The 24,570-nt window shown below is 43.5% G+C and overlaps 1 protein-coding gene across 1 annotated transcript in view; it reads right to left on the reverse strand.

The window, feature by feature from the left end:
* Positions 1 to 24,250, reverse strand: part of C19H4orf19 (chromosome 19 C4orf19 homolog) — a 90,923-nt gene extending 66,673 nt beyond the window's left edge. Inside the window, exon 1 of the mRNA XM_069494288.1 lies at positions 24,181 to 24,250. The gene's annotated coding sequence lies outside the window, so the exon portion shown is untranslated. The remainder of the gene's footprint in view (positions 1 to 24,180) is intronic.
* Between the last annotated feature and the right edge of the window lie 320 nt (positions 24,251 to 24,570).

A 24,570-nucleotide genomic window follows, 5' to 3' on the forward strand; every position in this document is an offset into this window, starting at 1 on the left:
GTGATTAACAGATGTCTGTTGACCTCTTGGCTAACAACTTTTCAGCTTAGAAAGTCACTGAAATTACTTAGAAATCTGCCACTTTATTAATTCATATTATTTGTTTGCCTTACAATTCACCCATTTAAACTATTTAATATTTTTTGCATCTGAAAGTTGTTCAACTATCGTCACAATCAATTTTAGCGCATTTTCATCACTGCCAAAAGAAATCCCATAGCCATCAGCTTTCGCCATCAACTCCCAACCCTCCTGTTCTCCCCAGCCCTAGGCAATCACCAACCTACTTTCTGTCTCTACATTTGTCTAATCTGGACCTTTCAGATCAATGGACTCACACACCATGTGGCTTTTTATGTCTGGTTTCTTTCCCTTGGCCTCACGCCGCCCCGGTTCACCCACGCTGTAGCACGTGTCAGTACTCGCTGCACATGATCTACTGTGCGGATGCATCACATCTTACTGACCCGCTCGTCAGTCAGTCAACGTTTCAGTTCAGTTGTCTCCACTTTTGGCTACTGTGAATAATCCTGGTAGAAACATTTGTGTACGAGTTTTGTGTGGACACATGTTTTCATTTTTCTTGGGTGTATACCTAGGAGTAGAATTGCTGGGCGATATGATAATTCTGCGTTTAACCTGCTAGACTGTCTTCCAAAGTGTAAGCACCGTTTCACATTCCCGCCAGCAGTGTGTGAGGGCTGCAATTTCTCCGCTTCCTTGCCAACACTTGTTATTGCCCATCTGTTCGATTACAGCCGTCCTAGTGGGTGACTGTTATAAAGTGGTACACTTCATTACTTTTAACATGTATTATTAAAACTGTTATAGCAGTCACAGAAGTTAACATACAAAATTTCTTCACATGTATTTAGTGATTTGATTCTTTGCTTCTAGGCCAAAAAAAATCCCATCTCTGTGTCAGCACAATTATTGTCCCCATTTTACAGACAAAGAAATGAAGGCTCACAGAAGTTAAGAAGCTCTAGAGCTGAGATTTCAACTCAGGGGTTCTAAAAGCTTGTGCTTCTAGCCACAGTGCTATTCCTGTTTCTTTTCTTTTCTTTTTTTTTTTTTTTTTTGAGGCAGAGTCCCGCTCTGTCACCATGGCTAGAGTGCCGTGGTGTCAGCCTAGTTCACAGCAACCTCAAACTCCTGGTGCTCAAACTCAGGTGATCCTCCTGCCTCAGCCTCCCGAGTACCTGGTACTACCGGCATGTGCCACCATGCCTGGATAATTTTTTCTGTATATACTTTTAGTTGTCCATATAATTTTTTTCTATATTTAGTAGAGACAGGGTCTTGCTCTTGCTCAGGCTGGTCTCAAACTCCTGACCTTGAGTGATCCTCCTGCCTCAGCCTCCGGAGTACCTGGGACTACCGGCGTGCACCACCATGCCCGGCTAATTTTTTCTATATATACTTTTAGTTGTCCATATAATTCCTTTCTATTTTTAGTAGAGACGGGGTCTCACTCTTGCTCAGGCTGGTCTCAAACTCCTTAGCTCGAGCGATCCACCCGCCTCAGCCTCCCAGAGTGGTAAGATTTCAGGCGTGAGCCACCACGCCCGGCCGCTATTCCTGTTTCAATGGCTACTATGTGCAGACAAAAACATGGAAGGATCAGATGGGATAATGAAGGTAACTGAACTTTATGAATTTTTTTTTTTTTTTTTTTGAGACAGAGTCTTGCTCTGTTGCCGGGGCTAGAGTGCCGTGGCGTCAGCCTAGCTCACAGCAACCTCAAACTCTTGGGCTCAAAGGACCCTCCCACCTCGCTTCTCAAGTAGCTGGGACTACAGGCAAGTTCCACCATGCCCGGCTAATTTTTTCTATTTTTAGAAGAGATGGGGTCTCGCTCTTGCTCAGGCTGGTCTCGAACTCCTGACCTCGAGTGATCCTCCCGCCTCGGCCTCCCAGAGTGGTAAGATTACAGGTGTGAGCCACTGCACCTGCCCTAAACTTCATGAATTGAAAGTATCTAGTACTGATGGTTAGGATGCTGAGGGGATATGGCGTTTGGATGAGAACAATGAGCAACGTGTTACCTGTTGAGAGATTAAGGGGTAGAGCAGCGATTTCCGTGACCACAGAGCAACTGAGAGGAGGACCCGAGATTCCCACATCCTCTTTACCACTCCGAGCACATTGTTGTCTTTATCATTCCATTTGGCAAATAAGAACATCAGTTGTCCTAGGGTTATAGTGACAAGCAGAATCAAAATATGTGCTAAATGTATTTACTTTTTGGTCCTTACACTTGCAAAAAGAAGGCCAGTTTCTTGTAAATGACTGACTACATTCTCTCAATGCAGCCAGACACATTATTTTAATTTTTGTGACGATTTTCCACCTTATATAAAATAGTTCCTTTCTTTTCCTCCTTGTAGTTGAGGAAAAATTATTTCATAATAATAAAAATTATTAATATTTTCAATTTTGGCCACAACAAGCAATTCTAGAAATTAAAATTCCTCATGCTCTAATTAAATATTATTAGTAAAAAGCTCCCACTCACTGGAACACCTTTATAAAGATCTATTCTGTGGCATTATCTTTATAAACAGATAAATTCTTATAGCTTTATCTAGGCTCAAATTGTGAAATGTGTATATGTGACCCAATTAGAGAGCAGAGCTCAATGAGAACTGATCTTCTAAATAACTAATTCATACACTACTGCTAAAAGCGCCATGCTTTCATACATAATTTCCCAAAAAGAAACTAGACAAAGGTTCCTGGGACATTAAGGATCTTAAAAGAAACAGGCTAGTTTTAAGTGGGACAGAGTTAATTCAGAAACGAGAAATATGGACTAGAATGCTCATTATTTCTAAAATGTTTACTTTGAGCAAAGGGTCCTTGTTATCTCAATCTTCAGCGTGCACTTGGCAGCCTGTATCTAAAGGGTTTGTTCTCCACTGTGGGGGGGTGGGGTGTGGAGAAGACAGCAGTTCCGGTTTTACCACTCTTCCTGATTTTGTGCTGGGGTTGAAGTGCTCAGAAGAGAAAAAGGAGCATTGTTTCTATGTGTTGTGTAAAGCAGAGGGAAGGAGGAAATGTTAGAAGGATGATTTCTCAATTTTATTTCTTAAAAGGTGCTCTTGTGGTTGCATTTCCTCCAAACCCAACCTTTTGTGTCCAGTTTGACTGAAACACATCCCCGTTGGTCTAACTGTATATGGAAAGATCGAGAAGGATTTTTCTGAACCTCGGGTAGGTCAAGGAGTTTAGGAGAGCTGGCTCTGCTGATGGACCTTCAGTACCTCACAATATTCACATTTGAATTGATTAACCTTGGTATTTTTTTTTTATTATTTTTTATTTTTTTTATTTTTTTGAGACAGAGTCTCGCTCTGTTGCCTGGGCTAGAGTGCCGTGCCGTCAGCCTAGCTCACAGCAACCTCAAACTCCTGGGCTTAAGTGATCCTCCTGCCTCAGCCTCCCAAGTAGCTGAGACTACAGGCATGTGCCACCATGCCCGGCTAATTTTTTCCATATATTTTTAGTTATCCAGCTAATTTCTTTCTATTTTTAGTACAGACGGGGTCTCGCTCTTGCTCAGGCTGGTCTCGAACTCCTGAGCTCAAGCCATCCTCCCACCTCGGCCTCCCAGAGTGCTAGGATTACAGGCGCCACCTCACCCGGCCAACCTTGGTAATTTGATCTGCCTGAAAATGTGACATGAGGTCTTTTATAAGGAAATGAAAAAAAATCTAAATTTTTACAAACATGCTAATTTCTGAGTTTCTGATCTTTATAGTCCCATCACTAATACCACTGCATAAAAATCAGTCAGAGGAAATCCAATTTCCTCTGACTACTTTCAATTTAATGTGAAAGTAGCCACTCTGAGGGGAAGTGGGAACACTGAAGAGGCGAAGAGGGTGATTCTGGAGTCACACGAACCTTCCCTGAGTTCCGCCTCTGTCATGTAGGAAGTCCGTCACCTTGAAAAACTTGCTTAACCGGAGTCCAGCCCTTTCAGTTAATGTATATAAACCGCCTAGAAGACCTGGCCTATAGTAGGTGCATAGTAAATGTTAGCTATTCCTGCTCTCCTGACACAGAGAACTTTAGCTCATACTAACATGATATGGTACATCCTAAAACATGTCCTCGTGTCATCCCCTATCTTATTTGGGTTTCATGTTCATCTACAGAGTTTTTGAGTGCCTACTGGTGTCAGGTCGTGGGCACTGAGGAGTGAGAGCAGGCATCTGTGACAGGTGTCTTTGGCCGTTTTCTGCTGCTATAGCAGAATACCTGAGACTGGGTTCGTTTGTTTATTTATTTATTTACTTATTCATTCATTCATTTATTGACAGAGTCTCACTCTGTTGCCCGGGCTAGAGTGCCGTGGCGTCAGCCTAGCTCACAGCAACCTCAAACTCCTGGGCTCAAGCGATCCTCCTGCCTCAGCCTCCCGAGTAGCTGCGACTACAGGCATGTGAGATCACGCCTGGATAATTTTTTTCTATTTTTAGTTGTCTGACTAATTTCTTTCTATATTTTTAGTCGAGACAGGGTCTTGATCTTGCTGAGGCTGGTCTCGAACTCCTGACCTCAAGCAATCCTCCTGCCTCGGCCTCCCAGGAGATTTGGTAATTTTATAAACAACAGAAATTTATTCCTTATAGTTCTGGAGGCTGGGAAGTCCAAAGTCAAGGGGCCCACAACTTGAAAGAAAGAGAGAGAGAGAGAAGGGAAGGGGCTAATTCATCCTTTGATTCTTTTATCAGGAATCCACTCACATGATAATGGCATTAATCCATACATGAGGGCAGAGCTCTCATGACTAATTCCCCTCTTAAAGTTCCCACCTCTCAACGCTGTTGTATTGGGGATTAGGTTTCCAACACATGAACTTTGGGGGACACATTCAAACCACAGTAATGCCCAAGGCACAGTCCTTGCCCTAGAGAGGAAGGAGAATATGGTGATGTCATCAGCTGAGACAGTAACAGGAGGAAGAGCAGATCAGTGGGGTTGGAGGTGGGGCAGTGATGGACTTTATCTCAGGTGAGCTGAGTTTGGTGGGAGCCAGGATATGCAAGTCGTCATTAGCAATGGATGTGTGGCTGTGCGGGAGGGCAGGGCTGGAGACAGCCATTTGGGTGTCACGTGCATATGAGCTATGAATGGTGCGTATACTCTGACCCTGCCAGAGGCTGTTCAAGGAGCCAGCAGCGTGGGAAGAACTGTAGGGTGAGCAGCAATCCCACTGCTGTGTATATATCCAAAGGAGGGGAAATCAGTATATTGAAAGGATATCTGCATTCCCATGTTTATTGCAGCATTATTCACAATAGCTAAGATTTGGAATCAACCTAAGTGTCCATCAACAGATGAATGAAGAAATTGTGGTACATACACATAGTGGAATGTTATACAGCCACAAAAAAGAATGGAATCTTGCCATTTGCAACAACATGGATGGAACTTATGGAACTTAACTTATGTTAAGTGAAATAAGCCAAGCACACAAAGACAGATCTCGCATGTTCTCACTCATATGTGGGAGCTAAATATTAAAAACAATTGATCTCGTGGAGACAGAGAGTAGAATGACGGTTATCAGAGGCTGGGAAGGGTAGCAGGCAGGGGGGAATAAAGTGGAGATGGTTAATGGGTAGACAAATGCAGTTGCACAGTTAGAGAGAATGCACGATATCTGACAGCACAACAAAGTGACTGTAATCAACAATAAGTTAGGGTATACTTCAAGATAACTTAAAAAAATGGAATCGGAATGTTCCTAACACAAAGAAATGATAAATGCCTGAGGTGATGGATACCCTAATATCCTGATGTGATTAATTCACATTGTATACCTGTATCAAAGCATCACATGTACTCTATAAAGACACACAACTGTTATGTACCCATAATAATTAAAAATAAAAAGTATTAAAAATTAAAAAAAAAGTATAGGGTGAGGAAGGAGGCTGGGGGAACACCAATGCCTGGGAGCAGGACTGGCAGTAAAAGTTTCTGGGTGCCCTGTAGGGACCCAAAAGACAATTTATGGCTATTTGGTTTTTTAAAATTAATATTTAGTTTATTAACATAAGTCCAAAAATGTCATTTTTTTCTTGAGTTGAGATCAACTACAAATCTTACAGTTTATTCAAAATTCTCTGTCAATCCTTTTAAGAGTGATCTTTCAACTTGGTTAATTAAAGTAATAGACAAACATTTCAATAGTATATTAAACATAACAAAATTATTTAAAATTTTCAACTTAAAAATTCAAAGCCAAAAATCAATCACCCAATGACATATTTTAAATTAAAAATCAGAAGGCTAACCATGTTAATTAACACATTATCTTAAAAATAATGAATACCTAAAATAGTAAATACTTTTCCCCAAACTTATCTAAAAGTATAAATACCTTGGGTTTTATTCAGTCCATCATATTTATACTTAATTGTCAGTTTTCTCAGGGTTAAAGTGGTTTCTTGTAAGGAAACAATTTTGCTTTCCAAAATATATTTGGGATACTTTCTTAGTGCATTTTTGCCAGAGAGTTAGCCCAGATTCAGGATCTAATTTTCCCTATGTATACTTGCTTTAACAGGGACTCAATACCTTACAAACAGTTCAGTCTTCTCACCTATGTCCCCAAGATTCAAATTACTTGTCACCTAATTCTCAACTTCTCTTTGATTCTGCAACCTCCCACAGGTTGCCTTGCCGATTGACCTGAATCAATGGATCTAGTCACCGTTTAATCCTACTCTGAATTCTTTGTACATGCTTCCTTGTGGACATAACTCATAGATATGTATAGGAGCTGGAATTGGGTTCTGTACCATGAAAACCACAGGGTCAAAGTTGACAACAGGTGGTGGAGGAAGAGGGACTGGCCACAGAAGTAGGAGAAGCACCAGGCGTGAGAAATGTAATAGTGTAATAGAAGTAAGTCAAAAGGAGAGAGAAGTTCAGAAAGGAAGGCACCGTCAGCATCAGCAGTTCGCAGTGTAGCAAGGAGGTTATAAGGCAAGGGGGTGAAATATGACCATCAAATTTGGTCAGTGTGGACAAAAACCGAATAGCCATATATTAAGAGTGAACTAGAAGTGAGGAATTGGGAATTGCAGGTAAAGGCAGCAATGACTCAAGAAGTCTTTTAAGACTTTTTAATTTTAATTTACTTTAATTTTTTAATAAGGGAAACAGAGAGAGAGAGGAGGTGGCAGACAAAGGACTCAAAGGAAGAGATATTTATTTTATATTTTACTTAAAAAAAAGATTTGAGTATGTTTACTGTGAGTTGACTCTCCCCAATCCCCTCCTCCCCCACTTTTTTTGGTTAGAGTTTATAGATTCAGGACAAAGAATTAATCAGTGAAGCAATGTCCCAGAGGACGGGGGATAACAGTTACAGAGTCCACATGAAAAGGCTGACCTTGAACAGGACAAGGTATACCTCATTCTCTGAGAATGGAGGGAATGAGGAAAGGGTTGATACAGATGTAGATAAATCTGTGGCCATGGGCGGGGCAGGAGGCTGAGGCCGGCCAAGCCTAACTGCCTGAATCTGGCGCGCCCCGGCCAGGCCTGGCGGGGACGCAGCTCGCAGCTTCCAGGAACAGTAGACTCTGGGCTGAGATGCAGACAGCACCAGCAATGGCCCATACGGAGCCATGGGAGAGCTTCCCAGTAAGGTAGCAGCTCACACCAATCACAGAGCAGGGAAGAGAAGAAATCCTAGATGCCTTTATTCAACGCTGATTCCTCAGTTAAGAAAACGAGGCCAGAGGATCAGAGGATCGGACAGGCTCAAGAGCAATTATTAGCATCTCTTAAGCTAGAAACCAGGTTTCTTGGCCCCCCAGGGTCATGACCTTTTAAAAATTAAATATATGTAGCCAATTTTCTCCACCTCTTTTCCTGGCCAGCTTTTGCTCATTCACCTGCTTTCAGCACTCCATTTTCTCTGAAAGGCAGTCCCTGCTTTTTCACGGCCTCCCCATTTAAACGGGGTCCCATAACGGCTATTAGACATCCCTTTGATCTTTCCTTTGTTGCACCACAATTTAAATTCTATTTTTATGTGAGGATTATTTATTGTTCATCTTTCCCAGGAAATGCTACAAGCCACAAGAGGACAGGGACGTTCATCTCTGCATCCTGGTCAGCAGGGAGCACAAAGCCTAGCCCGTTTGCGCATGTTTGTTCCTGCTCCACAAACACAAAGAATGCATTTCCCTACTGTGAAAGCAAAATAGCAGGAGCCCAATAGCCTGAGGCTGTCTCTGGACTTTGAGTTCCTATATGACAAACTGCAACATAACTTAATACATAAACAAACTGAAACTGAACCTAAGAGAGTATATATATATATATATCTGTAACAAATAGCTGAGTTTCAGCCAATCACAGGCAGCTGGTCAGACCATGCCTACATAAGGCAGATGCCCCGCCAATCAAGCTATCTCTGTACTTTACTTCTGAGTTCAGCTTATGAAAGCGCATTGCTCATGCCATGGAGGGGAACTCTCTGAACCTCTTCTGGTTCTGAGTGCCGCTTGATTCATGAATTGTTCTTTGTATTAAAAAAAAAACCTCTGTGAAATTTACTTTGTCTAAAGTTTTTCTTTTAAAAAATATTCAATGTATGATGTGGGAGTATAGTGTTCAAAAATTTTATTTGCAAATTAAAGTTCTCCATTTGGGGGAAAAAACACTGTGTGGTTTCAGGAAGGCTGACATACTTTCTCCATAGTATATGAGAAATACGGGAAATGTCCAATACATATCTGTTGAGTGAATAATCACTTCTGAACTATTGGAATTTTAATTCCTTTAAGGAAAAAAAATACATTGCCACATAGCCAGTCAAAATAATTTAAAGATATTTTCCAAACATTAAAATATGTATTTAGACAAGCAAATTGATTCTCCAAACAATGTTATTTAGAATAGACATTAAGGTTCATCACAACTTAGATAACAACTGACTTATAATGGAAATAGTGATCATATAAGGTAGCTCCTAGGATAATATATAACCAGAAAGTCCAATTTTTAATTCCTAAAGTGTCAGACTTTTAAAGTGTCTCAGAGATATCTTCTCTTATACCTGACTCTCGGATATAAAATGAACTTACTAATTTTTGGTGTAGAAATTCACGCATTTGCAAACATTTAATAAGAAAAGGCATCACCAATGAATTGCTTACAGCCTTTTCACAGGGAAGGTAATTTGCAAACACATGCATGAAGACTAGTACTACAGAGTAGGCAAATATTTTTCCATGTCCCACCCAAAGCAAACAAATGAAAATAGAAACTTCAAGAACAATTATAAAATATCTTTGGATTTAAAGGCACAGCACCCTTTCACCCTTCGGCTCCCTCTGTTCTTTCATCAGAAATACACATTTCTTAATCAGTCCCAACTAAGAATTTCTAGCAGGAAAGCATTTCTGTCCTTTCGATTGTGAGGTAATTAATATTTTCCTTACATTTCTTTACTCTCAAAACTTTATGAAGGAAAAAAAAAATGGATAGAAAGTCCTAGTTTGTTGGTTATGTATATTAAGGAACCTAAGTGAGTCCCCTGGTCTAGTCCTTAATTATACCTCCAGACACTTACATTCTAACTCTTTCATGGAAATTTTAAATTCCAAAATTAGTTATTTTCCCTAATGTTTATGCATGCAAACCGTATCTCCCAAGTGGCATAAGAACTTTTTGCCATATCTGTTTGGGAGGGAATCTGATCACTGCTCCTGTGGTAAAGCAGATAACTGGTCTATGGCCAGACAAGCAAGGGTCAAGTTGTGAGCAACATCGACCTTTGAGTTTCAGGGCAGACTGCTTCAAATGATCTATCCTGTTGTCCATCTACAACGTTCTTCATTTTACTAGAAAATTCAGTAACTATATCTCATACCAAGGACACTCTCAGTCTGATAGATTATTGCTCAATCTGGGTATATAGCTAAACAGAACAATGAGAAACATAAACTCTTCCAGGTGCTTCTGAAGGTGCACATACCTACAGTCCAGGTCTGGGTTATATAGAGATAGTGCCAACTCCCTTAGTAACCCTTCCAGGACCTTACAATATTGTTATCTTCTACTGATGTCTTCGAATTTTCTGACTCTGGGCTGTGGTTCAATCACATTCCTTCCTGTTTCACTTGCAAGGAAGGTCCACTGGCTATTCACCTATGCCTTCTCCCTTTGACTACGACACTCGGCCTCTACGTGAGGTTAGTATTCAAGAAGCTTATTGAGAACGAAATTTCTGCATTTTTCAATAAAACAATGTAAGCTTATCGAAAGGCAGAATTATAGCTGACTGAGGAGAAAATAATTACAGGGTGTCTCCAAAGTCGCCATACATAGGGAAAATGGGAAATTGTAGCTAAATTAATTAAATTGTAGTTAAATTTAGCTACAATTTCCCAGTTTCCCTATGTATGGCAACTTTTGGGACACCCTGTATTAGTACATTAAATTATTCTTTTTTCATTACAGTTATGTATTGCTTAATGACAGGAATATGTGCTGAGAAAGGCATCATTAGGGGATTTTGTCATTCTGCAAACATTATAGAGTGTCCTTACACAAACTGAGATGGTCTAGCCTACTACACACCTAGGCTATATGGTATATCCTATTGCTCCCAGGCTACAAACTTGTACAGCATGTCACTGTCCTGAATACTGCAGGCATCTGTAACGCATTGGTAAGTACTTGTGTATCTAAACATAGAAAAGGCAATTGTAACACAATGGTAAGTGCTTGTGTATCTAAAACATACAAAAGTTACAGTAAAAAATAAGACATTATAATCTCATGGGACCATGTCATCGTATATGTGGTCTGCTGCTGACCAAAATGTCTTATGAGGTACATGACTGTGTATCAAAATACTATTATAGTTCACTGATACAATTTAAAGGCCTATCATAGTTATGAGACTTAACTGGTTTTGTTTTACCCACATTTTAAGATAAAACATATAAAATGCATTATACGGATACCTTAAATACTTAGAGCATTGCAAACCCACACACAATTATCAACAGGAGAAAGAAAAACTGGTTTGAAAGAGTTTAAAACTGAACTTCATACAAACATACCTAGGTGTGTGGGTATACAGAGTCTAAAAAATCAAGCAGATGGTAACTTAAAAATGGAAATATTTAGGATATGGAAAATGTTCAGTTAAAATAAATTAATAAAATATTGGAAACAAGCTCACCAAATTTGCAAAATGGGAGGCGGAGAGCAGAATAGTTTCTGAAAGACAGTGGCTCATTTAGGTGATGAACACCAGATGCTAAGTGGAACTGGCAGAGACAAAAGCCTTCTGATTAGCTTCAGGGAAGGAGGAGAAAAGAATCAGACTTCAGAGGTGAAGAGCCAAACACAGTCCTTAACAGATGGGCAACTCCCTCATCACCCCGGGGAGCTGCTGGTCTCCCCACAAGGCACAAGGTGAGCTGCCTTTGGGAGGAGGTTTATGTCACTGAGTAGTGATTCGGAAGCACCATGGGGCTGGGCCCCCAAACACGAGGGGTGACAATCCGAAACATTGCTCTGGGTCCACAGTCAGGCCAGGGTTGGCTGTGTTTCTGTGAGATAGGAAACCAGTCCCTGAAACACATTCTGTGAAAAGGGTCTACGAGAGTTGTAGGATGAGAGTTCTCACATCCGTGGGAAATCAGTGAAATTGTCAATGAATTAAAAGTATGCCTTGATCAGCGATGCCATTTCCTTTAGGAAGTTCAGGGTATTGGTATATCGTTGCAGTGAGAAGATAGCGACTGACATTCCCTTCAATGCAAAGTCCAGTGTAACCTATTAATATTAGGCAACTAGTTTATTGTTACTGTGTGTGTGTGTGTGTGTGTCTGTTGAGAGAAAGCACGCATGTGCACACAAGCTTGGGAGCACTGTGTGAGTACAAGCCAAGAGTGGGAATACTTCTCTTTCCTGAATTTTAGTCTCACTTCTTAGATCTGAAGTCTACCTGAAGTCTGTCAATTGTTTTGATGAGCGCTCTGCAGTGTGTGAGCACAACATTGGACATTGACTCTCTGAGTTTGAGCACATGATTTACTGAAGGTCAAAGACAAATTTATTTATTTGGCAGTCCAAGGAAAGTTAAGTTATTCACAGATACAGTGAGTACTAGAGGAGACTTAGCTTATCGTAGAAAGAATTCTAGAGCACAAGTCAGCATAGCCCTGGGGTCTAATCTTGGCTCTGCTATTAATTTAGGGTTGTGTGACTTTGGCTAAACCATTAATCTCTCTGGACTTCAGCTTCCTCATATGTGAAATGGGGATGTTGAACTAAATGATCTGTAAAGCCCTTTTTGGATGCAACATGCTGGAATGTATGTGGTTTGTGTGTTCAGAAGAGAGAGCAATCATTTTAAGACAGAACAATGAGAAGCGTTCACGATAGAAGTAGGGTAGTTTCCTCTTTTTCTGCAAAGTCTGCTTTCTCTGACTCTGACTTTAACATGGGAGTTGCAAACAATCCAGAGTATAGCAATGTCAAATGTAGATGGCAAATGCCCTGTAATCTCAAGGTATCAGTTTGAAATTTATTCTTTCAGATATTTTCTATTAAGTGCTAATTGTAATTATGACTATTTTATTAAAATGAAACACTAGTGCATTTTTCTTCAACAAATTTTTTAAAACTTAAGACTATATCCTGAATATCTTCCCATAATGCCATTTCATATATTAATATATCTCATTTTTCTTTCTTTCTTTCTTTTTTTTTGAGACAGAGTCTCACTATGTTGCCCAGGCTAGAGTGCTGTGGCGTCAGCCTAGCTCACAGCAACCTCAAACTCCTGGTCTCAAGCGATCCTACTGCCTCAGCCTCCCGAGTAGCTGGGACTACAGGCATGTGCCACCATGCTTGGCTAATTTTTTCTATATATTTTTAGTTGTCCAGCTAATTTCTTTCTATTTTTAGTAGAGACGGGGTCTCGCTCTTGCTCAGGCTGGTCTGGAACTCCTGAGCTCAAATGATCCGCCCGCCTTGGCCTCCCAGAGTGCTAGGATTACAGGCGTGAGCCACCGTGCCCGGCTAGTATATCTCATTTTTCAGTTAGTGCAGAGTACTGCATTATATCTATAATTTGTGCTTTATTTAACCAATGTATATTGATGACTTATGATTTTTTTTTGATCACAAATAACACTGCAGCAAAATTCCTTATATACCCGGGTCCTAAAATCCGATCTTGACATGTTCTCCTTTATTTCCCATTTACAATTCATCACTAGATCCTTGTGATCTCATATAATATGTAAGTAATCCATCTACTTCTTGCTAATTGCCTCTATTTTACTCAAGTGGAGAGGGAACAACCTCTTCTTATGCAATAGTCCCTTAATTGATCCTCTCTCCCCAAGTCTTGCCTTCTTGCTTCCTACACTGCAGCCAGAGATGCAAATCTTACTACTTCCCAGTTTAAGACCTTCTCACTGTTCTCCAGATAAAGACCACTAATTATAATTGGTTGTATTGTCCATAATTTGCTTTAAGATATGTCAGCATAGACAGTCTGGGATTTGTGAGTGTGCTTTTAATCTGTACCTTAGGATGTTGATTAAATTAGTATTAATATAGTTCTAGTACACACTTCAGAGATGGTTAGAATTAATCAGAAGGCAAGGGTGGCTTGTACAGGTATGCTAGCTTCTTTACCTCTAGTAAACACAAAGGACTTTACGAATCAGCAAAATGGACGTAAGAAGTTATTTTTCCTTGGTGAAATCAGTTTTGTCTAAGAGTGTGGACTGGCTAGAAATAGCATGGTGGGAGGCACTCCCACCCTTGCATGGACAGGGTGGATTACAGCAATCCAGCAGCCTGTACCCTCCCCAGTGGTTCCCAGTGCTTGTTTATGAAAAATGCTTTGTCCCGTGGAAAGTTCAAAGAATTCCTGCTGCTTAAATTAAGCTGTTAGGTGAGCTCAACCCTTGTTCTAGAAGAGTGTCACATTTGCCTCTAATGAACTTTCCGTGAAAGATACAGTTGGAGAAACTAAAAGAATGGAAGGAGGGACTTCACCAAGCTTCGGGAACAGGATGTACGGATGTTCCATTCCCGCTTACTAATCAATGCTGCCCTGTGAGGCTGAGTCAAACCCCAGACCAAGCGCTGAGGCTGCGAGGAAGGAGACCTTTATCCTCACCTACCTCTAAATCCTGGAGGTTTCAACAGCCACCAGGAGGGACCTTACATACAGGAAGGCCCGATTGGCTGCGGTCGGTTTACAGCAGGGGCCTACAAGGCCCTGCAGGATGGAGCGACTACCCATCGCTCCTGATCCTCCGTGCTCAAGACACTGCTCGGACACCACCCGCCTGGGGCCCTGTCAGCGAGCCGCTGGCCCTCCCACCTCCGTGGCTCCCGCTGCCAGGGGGGTCTCTTGTCTTTTGGATCGCAGCTGACATCCCTGCCTCAGGGAGGCCGTCCTGCCCCCGGTCGGTCGGGAGAGGGAGCCACAGCTGGTCGGGAGAGGGAGCCACAGCTGGTCGGGAGAGGGAGCCACAGCTGGTCGGGAGAGGGAGCCACAGCTGGTCGGGAGAGGGAGCCACAGCTCGCGCTGCCCCAGCGGAGTCAGCCCTGCCCGCCCTGCCGTGCCAGGCGTGGCGCGCGTGGCTGCGTGTCGCGCTTGTGTCCCGTGAGACCGCGCTAGGTCTGCGCTGTCACCCCGGCATCCCCTCCACCTGGCACAGTGCTCCACCTCCGCGGACACGAGCTCAATAAAAGGGCATTTCGATTTTATTCTACACATTAATAGGGAAAAAAAAAAAAAAGCTTTTTATGGCGCTAGGTTCACTAACTAGAATGGGCCCTCCACAGGCAGAACATATTACAATAATATTTCTTAGAAAGTCCAACGTTTAAACTCACGAAATGAAGGAGGAAGAACATATTACATTCTAAAAGCGAGGCCATGGCTCTCTCTGTTAAATACTATACACGCCAATGCAGTCATTTCGAAAATCCCTCACGGCGATGCAGACCCGAGGGGTCGCCCTCCCGAGCTCTCACCGTTCCGCGTTCGCCGTCTCCTCAGTCTCCCCACGTGCACCGGGGTCCCCGCAGCACGGGGGTGGGCTGTGCTTTCCCGCAGAACTGCGCTTTGTCCCTGGCCTCCTCCCTACTTCCCGCCAGGACGATCATGGGGCTGATGCTGGGTTTTACCCCCAGGTCCTTCCCCGGCTTGCAGGGTAGTTGTACCCAGGAGGCATTTGAAACTGTCCCTGGGCAGATACTCAAGCGGACACTCCCATGAGGAAAGCTGTGCCCCTGGTTGGAAATTTGGGGCCATCTCCCGCGCGGAGGCCTGGAGGCACCTGTCACGTCGCGTGGCTTCGCCTGCGGCAAAGGCGGCGCTGTGGGCAGACGTGCGAGCTCCGGGCCGCCCCATCCTTCCTCCCATTCTGTGCCCCGAGACGCTGCTCTGGCCTCGACTTCTCGATTTACATTCGAGCAAACGGGAGGCCACAGAGGCCGAGACTCAGACTTCTTAAAGTCTGCATTTGCCGACTGTGGACCTGCCAGGTAGACATGTGTTAGGGGAAGTACTTAGCGCCCAGTTTTACAGATAAAGAAGCTGAGATCCAGGGAGATTAAGTGACATTCCTGAGGCTCCACAGCAAAGGCAGAGCCGATATTCAAACCTCATGCGGCCCGGCCCTCATCCCAGTCTCTTCGGGGACAGCCGGGCCTGACTCCAAGTGGGCCACAGCCTTTCCTCCTTTGGGACCACTCAAGGAGTGCAGTGGCCCGGACAGCTCAGGGATGGAAGAAATGCAACCCCTGCACACCGAGGTTCTTTCCAAAGGGCTCGCGTAAACTACACCGATTGGTAAACACCCGCAAGCAAGCGAGTGGAGATTCCACGGGAACGAAAGTGCCTATGATGCTGTCATCTGTGTTGGGGATGATGGTTCTGATGGTTCTGATGATTTCTGACTCATGGGCGTGGGTGTTCCTGTGTCTCGCCCAGTCACACCCGCGGTGAATGCTCATGTTTCTGTTTGTTTTGCTTTTGGTTTGTGTAGATAACTCTTAAAAGGTGACTGCTTGGTAAGGGTTGCAATTTCAGTAATTTTACTGTCTTAGCTTTTTTTTTTTTTTTTTTTGGTTACATAAAAGTAACACCCCTTTTGCCCCATTTAAATCCTCAAATGTAGGCAGGGTATTAAAAAAGCAACCCTCTAACTCTCTCCGCACCAGTAAGCTGTGACTTCTCTCCCTGCCTCCGTTTTCAGGTTCACGGCCCGGAGCCACAACTCAGCTTTGTGCTGCAGCACCAGGAATCACTTGCCTTCTGTCTTTGAAGGCAGAGAGCGCGGCACCAATAGCAAAGCCCGAAGGCATTTGCGGCGGGATCCGGCCTCTGTCAGCGTCCGAGGCGGGCGCCTGCCTGGTTGCAGCGTGTCTCTGCAGAGCATTTATCACGTCCACTCCTAGAACATCTGGCTCCCTTCGCCAAAGCCAGATCCCAGTGATGATCGTTAAACTTGTCTTGTCAGGTTTAAAAGAGAATGCAGAAAAAATATAAACCAAATCTTGACTATCTAGCCAATTAACTCTGATTTATGATTCTCTTTAGAAACGACTAGAGCATCAAATGTATTGGTTACATGCCAGGTAGCTATTTAGCAAACCAGGATTCAAACTCAGGTCATTGTGACTTTAAAATGTGAGCTCTTTCTACTTCCCCACACTGCTTGTCAGCGGCCAGGAAATGCCACAGTAGGGAAAAGAACTGCCTTGAAACAGCTTAGTCAAAAAGAGCAGGACTGGGGTTGGGGGGAGGTTAGCAAAGGGGGTCCCAAACCTAGGGCTAACTCCGACTTGTGGGGTTATCCTTGAACAGGTCCCTTCCTCTCTCCAGGCCTTGGTTTTCTTATCCATAAAAAGGGAGGTCATCTATGGACATTTTTAAAGGCTCAGCTTAGTTGCTTAAGAAATAGGCTTAAAAATTGATTAAAAAAAATCAAAATCTTTTCATCACTCAAAGAATCAAAGGGAAGGGCTGCAAAATAGCTCACATCATTTGAAATACAAAGTGTGGTTCGTTGCCATTGGAATCAACATATGGATTCCATGAAATAAGAAAACCAGGTGTCAGAGAAAACCAGTTTTCAATAAGTCATTTTCAAGTTTCCATGAAATAATTACTTCAAAATCATAAACTTTCAAGCATCTTTCCAAGTTTGGCTGAGTGTATATGAGAATACAAAACAAAACCAAAAAGATGATCAGTTTGATAATCTCCTCCAAAGACCAAACACACAACCTGCAGGGTGCGTTAGTGGACAAATACAGGATTGGGTGTGGGGCCAGCAGACCTGGGTTCCAATCTTGCCTGAGTCAAATCTCCAAGTCTCAGTGTCTTTAACTGTGAAACGATCATACTAATCCTACCTACACACATGTCACAGGGTAGTTGGGAAGGCCTCATAAACTACATGAAGAACTGTTTCATTATAAATAATTGCCTGCCAAAAATTTGCCACTATTTACATGGGCATGTAGATTTGGAATTTTAATGTTTGAACTGCCTCTTAGCAAAAATTGGAAAACTGCTATATTTCCAAGGAATGGGGGCAGCTGCCTTAAAACAAATAAATAAATAAACAAAAACTCAAACCACTACCATCAAAAAGTACCCCTCTTTTTCAGCAGTAAAGAATGCAAAGACAACATCCCTACCTGAAGGTTAGGAAGCACGATTCGGAACTTGGCAGTTCAGAATGGTCTCCACCTTCTCCCTTTCTTCCCTTACAATCCAATCTGGCATCCTGTCCTATGGGATGTGCCTTGAAATACCTCCCAGACTGGCCCTTTCTCCTCCACGTCCTCCATCCCTACCTCAGTCTCAGCTTCCTCATGGTGCGCCAGGACGACAGCAGAACCTTACAACCAGGCTCATCGCTGCCTGGCGAACCTTCCTAGAAAGCAGATTTCATCGGGATCCGTGGTGATTCCACCAGTCTCACACTACTTGCCTCTAATGCAAAAATCGAGCCTCTCCTCTAGACTGGGAGTCCCTCCGCTGGCCTCAAAGCTGTGGAGCTGACTGCAGCCTCAGGCCTCTGCTCTTGCTGTTCCCTCTGGCTAGGAAGCTCTTCCACCCTCTGTTGCTGATCTTAATACAGTCCCTTCCCCAAGCCCCCTTCAGTGCAGGGCCTCTCCGACTTCACTGTGCTCATGAACCATCAGGGCTCTTGCTAAGACGCAGATTCTGATCCAGTAGATTGGAGGTTCAGTCAAGACTCTGCATTTCTGACAAGCTAACAAGCTCCCAGGTGATCATGATGTTGCTGGTCCTTGGACCCCACTTTGAGGAGCAAAGCCTACTGGCTTAATGGACAAAATGGGGGGGGGAATAGTTTTCTGAGATACATAGACATGGGTTTGAATGCCATCTTTATCAGGTGTTAGCTGTGTGATCTGGGACAAATAACTCCTCCTGTACAGCAGGAGTATTACCTATTTTATATAAGTGATGTGAGGATCTTTTAAGCTATTAATAGATATTATTCTTTTCAAATGTGTCTTTTCCATGGCTCCCCTGAACTCATTACCTTCATTCTCTACTAAGTTTCTCTGATAATCCAATCTGCTTATTTCTCTTTACTCTGAATCCTATTTTTTTTTTTTTTTTTTTGAGACAGAGTCTTGCTCTGTTTTTTGAGCTAGAGTGCTGTGGCGTCAGCCTAGCTCACAGCAACCTCAAACTCCTGGGCTCAAGCAATCCTCCTGCCTCAGCCTCCCGAGTAGCTGGGACTACAGGCATGTGCCACCATGCCTGGCTAATTTTTCTATATATATATTTTTAGCTGCCCATATAATTTCTTTCTATTCTTTTATTAGAGATGGGGTCTCACTCTTGCTCAGGCTGGTCTTGAACTCCTGACCTTGAGCTATCCTCCCGCCTTGGCCTCCCAGAGTGCTAGGATTACAGGCGTGAAGCCACCGCGCTCAGCCTTGAATCCTATTGTTAACTAGAATGTGTGTACATGCACGCACACATATAAATGAGACCATATGTTCTTTAAGGGAACGATCATGTTGGATTTTATTTCTTTTAGCATGTAAATCAAGAAAAAGTATTATTAAAGTTAGGTTTTTTCCAGACAAAACTCTGAGCTGTATGGTATTGAGCAATAATCCCACCCTTCACTGCGGCACAACACAGAGGGGCGGAGCTGCTCTGTGGTTCTGAGCACAGGCTTTGGAGTCAGACAGACCCCAGTGGCAGTGCTGGACCCTCTCTCACCAGCTGCACGCCCACCCAGTCCATACTAACATGTCTGGGTCTCAGTTTCTTCACCTGTAAAAGAGGAATTCTGCCTTAGCCTGTAGTGTTGCTGTGAGAATCGAATTAGATAAGTTATGTAAGGTACTGGGCCCATATAGTAGAGTGTGAAAATGGCCACAATTCTCCATCCCTCCCTGAATCCACGCCATCCTCTAATGTGACTTGGCAGCCCCTCCCATCAAAAGGTGGAGTCTATTTCTCCACCCCTTAAATCTGAGCTGGCCTCTTGACGTGATTTTAAAATAGACTGGAGTAGAAGTGAATGAATTGTGTCAGCTTGAGCCTAGGCCTCAAGGGGTCTTGTTTCCCTCTTGCAACCATGCTGAGCCGACACATGCACAAGCCCAGGCCAGCCTGCCGAACGATGACAGACCTGAGGCTCAGCTGCTCCCCGGTGACTCAGCCGAAGGTTGGCTAACACTTAGAAGCAGAGCCACCTTAGTGACCACAGACGCATGACGGAGCCTGTGCAAGACCAATATATGCGCCCAGCTGAGCACAGCCCAAACTGCTGATCCACAGAATCATAAGGTAAATAAATGATGGTTGTTTTAAGCCATTATGTTTGGGATGGTTTGTTACACAGCTGCATGTAACTGATACTGTATATATAAGTAATTTCTAAATTAAATGAACAGTGGCTATTATATTTTGGGAAAATATAATACTTAATAGAAAATGAGTTTTCCATAGTACTAAAATTTGTACTTCTTAGGCAGTAGTAGGAAGATGACTAAACCAGGAATTAGGACTCTCAGATTCTGATCCCAGTAGCTTTTCCAATGGCAGCCATATGATCTTGGACAAATCATTTAACCTGTTTGTGACTCAGTTTCCTCATCTGTAAATTAAGGTAGTTAGATCAAGTAACTTCGAGGGTTCTTTGCCAGCTCTAGAAAGGACTGAAAGTACATTTTTCCAAAATGTGTTCTGTACTTACTTCCTTGCTAACAGATAGTTCTGAATGCAATTTAAGTTTTCTTACATTTTAGGGTTTAATCACAGATAATGTTCACTGTATTGTTTTCACTGTCTGGCAGTTGGGTGTGACCACATTTCATAGTTATTTTAAGAGCCATACATTGAACCTACAAGGTGGCTCTGCTTGCTGTGGACCAGGAACCAAGGTAGCCAAGCTCATCAGGAATCAGAAGTGAAATGCCATTAGGTTCTCGTAGTTATCTAAGTATGTGGCTCTTAAAAATTTGCAGGTGCAGGTAAATGTCTTTTATTCATTTCTAGGCTGCAATAAATATTATAGAGGACTGAGGTTGTTAGCAATCTGACCATCAAATAAAAGAGATACTGTTGTTTATAGCAATAAAGAATCAAATCTTTGCATGTTGCACTACATGACCAAGATACATATATACTCAATTACCAATTAACGAGTCCATAACCAAGGTGACTTTTCTTCTTTCAGAGGCACATGCGCTTCTCACACACCACTGACACACCTGCAGATATGATACAGTCCTCTCTGTGACATGCTGTACGCTATGTTTTTTTCCTTTTTTTTCCTTCCTTTTTCATTCTTGTTAAGTCATTAAGATCCAAACAGTAAGCTATGTTGTGGCCAATTGAAACCAAAAAAGAAAAAAAAAAAAGAAAGAAAGAAAGACAGACAGACAGACAGACTAGTCTACCGTCCACTTCCACTAGTGTTAGACAGTCAAAAGTCAGGACGTTTTCACTCCCAGAGGAGCTAAGCTACATCAGAGAATGTGTATATAATACGAGGGCAACAGTTCACCTTAACTTTGCCTTCAGATGTATATATTTAAGTCTTCAGAAGGAAGCACTAGGCTGTTGAAAATGTGAAATATAATTGCCTCATTCTTTATCAGAAGCTTTTTTCTGTGATGGAAACAAACTGGAGGGGCCCAAGAGGCAGCGAACACTGCAGCGAAATGTGTCCTATTTTTATCTACCTGGAAAAGAATGTACCTTGAAATGATGTCAGAGATTCGAGTCATCTAATACTTTCTTACAGTTAAAATCCGTAATATCACTGCATCCCTAAATATCTTTGAATCGATTCACTTTCCTCTCTCTTCTCATGTAGACTTTTGCAGCAGCTACTTTTGGTCTTGTTTGTATCTTCCCTGTTTCATTCTTCTGATTGCAGCCTGAGTGAACTTTCTAAAATAGAGATCTGCTCTGCTTAAAATCCTTCAGTGGCTTCTTCCAAGACTGTAAAATCCCTAAAGACAAGGACTGTGTCCCCAGAACCTCACCAACTATCTGGTGTTTCTGGGTCTACACACATGATATCTCCAAGGCCAGGTCGGGGTTTCATTTAACTTTGGAGAACCACTGTGCCCTGAATAAAACAGAATTCACTGCTGGTGATAAAACTTGAGACACGATATTCTTTTTGTCGTCTGTTACTAATATTCACTGCAACTCAGGAGCATCTTTTCTAAGATGCCCGACAACTCTCGGGATCAGTGTTTTGAGTTCTTTTAACTAACTGCTGCAGGACACATTGGTGTTTTAAGGATGTTTTAGGATAGGATCATTTGATGATCTACAGTTCTTCCCCCCAGCCTCTGTGGGACCATGATATTCTCAAGTGAAAGGGTGCAAGTAGATGAATAATTTCAGTTTATTCTCTTACATAGCATTCAGGGGATAACCATAGTAAGAAAGACTACAACTAGGGTGGCAGGCTTGCTCAGTGGTTAGGAGCAGACACTCTAGAAACGCTACAACTGGGTGACCCATTTGACCTGCAAATGGGTAAAGGCTCTAAGTTTGCCCTCCCCTAGGACATGCCTACCAACTTTTCTCAACTCTTCTAGATACCCAGAAAGTCTCTCTGTAACCAGATAATCAGTCTAATGACCAAAAATTTTTTTTAAAAAAGAAAAAAGACAAGCAGGAGGTAGGTATTATTTAACCAAGACCCAAAAAGAGCCCAAGATTCAGAGAAACTGTGTAACTAGGGGAATGTGAAACACAATCTGGGGAGAGGAAACCCAGCTACTGGGAGGTTGGTATTCAAGTGTTTGGAAACCGGAGTCCGTTCCAAGAAGCACAGTCAATGGGCTTCTGAGTACCCAGGGCAGGGCGGTTCCAGAAGGAAAGAGGGCTGTACCTGTGCTCTGCCCTTGGGCTGCCACTGGATTCTGGCCAGAGCTTAGCCAGATTGTGTTTCCAGGTTTAGAGAGGCTCTAGGTGAGAAGTCAAAGGAATCATTCCATGTTTAGGATAATGGAACATGTTTAATTGATAGGCAAATTTTTGTTTAGTTTTAAATTCTGGATATGCAAAAAGCTCTTTAAAACATAGCTAAGATTAGTCCTATTTATCTTTAGATATCATTCGGTATCTAAATCTTTAGAACCAGTGAGGACCAGGCCATGGGACAGGTGTCATGAAAGAGGCACCTGTCACATACTTGCTGAATGAAGGAAGGAGCAGGGTCAAAGGATGGACACAGAGTGGGCGAGAAAGAGAAGTAAGCCACACCTCCCCTTCCTGTATCAGCAGCTACTCTATTTCTCCTTGGTGACCAAAACAACGGACGCATCACACAACGGAAATACAAATAGCCAAGAATTTGACTTCACCTTCGGAGCTTCATCTGCCTCATGACAGGGGTTTTACAAAAGGGATCGTAAGGTGTTCTGGAGGCACTGGTGTTTAGATTAGAAGCTTTACTATCTATCTGTCTCATCCTTAAAATAGTATTAACTGAAGGATGAAATGGGGGAAACCCTAGCAAATATAGAATCTATTATCTTTAAAAACAGCAAGCACTTTCCATTTCTTTCTCATTCAACTCTCAAATGTTTCTCATCTTTTCTCCAGATTTTACTCCTCACAAGAGCTTGGCCACAACCACCCAGGACATCCACCAGCCATGGTGAGGAGCGCCATCAGCAATGCTCTCCCATAAATAGTGACACGGAGAAAATAAACACTCTGTTCTTTAATGATTTGAACCTCCCCATGGAACACTGACTTCCTCTAAATTCACTGGGCAAACTTTTATACCGAGATGGAAAAGGACATGTACTAAGTCATTTAAGGGAGTTTTTATTTTGTTTGGTTTTTAAGGTTAACTACAGTGCTGGGGGAAAAAGCATTGATTTCTACCTTATATCCTTGGGAAAATTCTTCAGTGCTGGTTTGTGAAAATCTCACCGCATCAGGGCTGCCAAGGTCCGTGCAACCCAAGTAATCGACCTGGGAGATGCTTGCCTAATTATTAAATATTTAGCAAACATTTTGTGACCATTCAGCTGTTTGCACCTGGCGCCCTCTGCACTGCGCGCTGCCTCCTGGCACCCGACTCCGCCCCCACCCCTGCCGGCCGCCCAGGGCGCCCGCGCCCCGCGGGGGGCAAATCCTGGGACCCAAGGGCATTTCAGAGAAACAGCGGCGGTCACATTCCATTTCCGTTTTATTAAAAACAGACGCTTAAAAATGGGGGAGGGGCATAGAAATAAGGGGAAATCTCTTGCAGTTTTTCCAACTCCAGTTCTCAGGCACTGTTGGAAGTTCATTAATTAGGGATTTAAATGCAAAAGTGTTTCACACGGCCAATTAGATGCCAAGCTTGACAAACGCCTTGCTCTTTAGTTTTGCGAATTTGTAAAAGTGCCCTCTCCGGCCCGGTTTTGCCTCTCGTGCAGCGCCTCTGTTGAATGACGAGAATTTTCCTGAAGTTACCAAACTGCAAAGTGCCTCCCCCCATTTCTTTTCCCCAGGGCAAAAGCAAATCAAGAAATAAAAAATGACCCGCGAGAGAAGTGCGGAAACCGTGCCCAAAGCCAAGTTCGCAGGACGCAAGCCCCCCCTCCGGCGCGGGCCGGGACGGTCCCTACCTGCGGCCGGCGGCGGCGTCGCGGCGCCCATGGCTTCGCCGGCCTCGGCGGCCGCGCCGGGAAACGCGAGCCGCCCCGCGCGCCCGAGCCCGCCGCTCCCGGGGCCGCCCCGGCGCGGCCATTGGCGGCGCGTCACGTGGCCGGGCGGCCGAGCCTCCCGCACCCGTAACCCTTTACCTGCGCGGCGCCCGGGCTCGAACCGCCGGAGCCGGACGTCCGAGCTCTCCCGACGCGGAGCCGCCATCCGGCGCGCGGGGGCAGCAAATCTGGGCGCTCGGCTCTGGGCACGGACGCCCAGCTTGCACGCCAGCCGCCTGCCGGCCGGGAAGCTTTTCGGAGCCTACTTTTCTGTCGTGCTGTGGAGAAGGGAGACTTCTATGAGTCGGGACG

The sequence above is a fragment of the Eulemur rufifrons genome, chromosome 19 (assembly GCF_041146395.1).
Source record: "Eulemur rufifrons isolate Redbay chromosome 19, OSU_ERuf_1, whole genome shotgun sequence".
NCBI classification, from domain to species: Eukaryota; Metazoa; Chordata; class Mammalia; order Primates; family Lemuridae; genus Eulemur; species Eulemur rufifrons.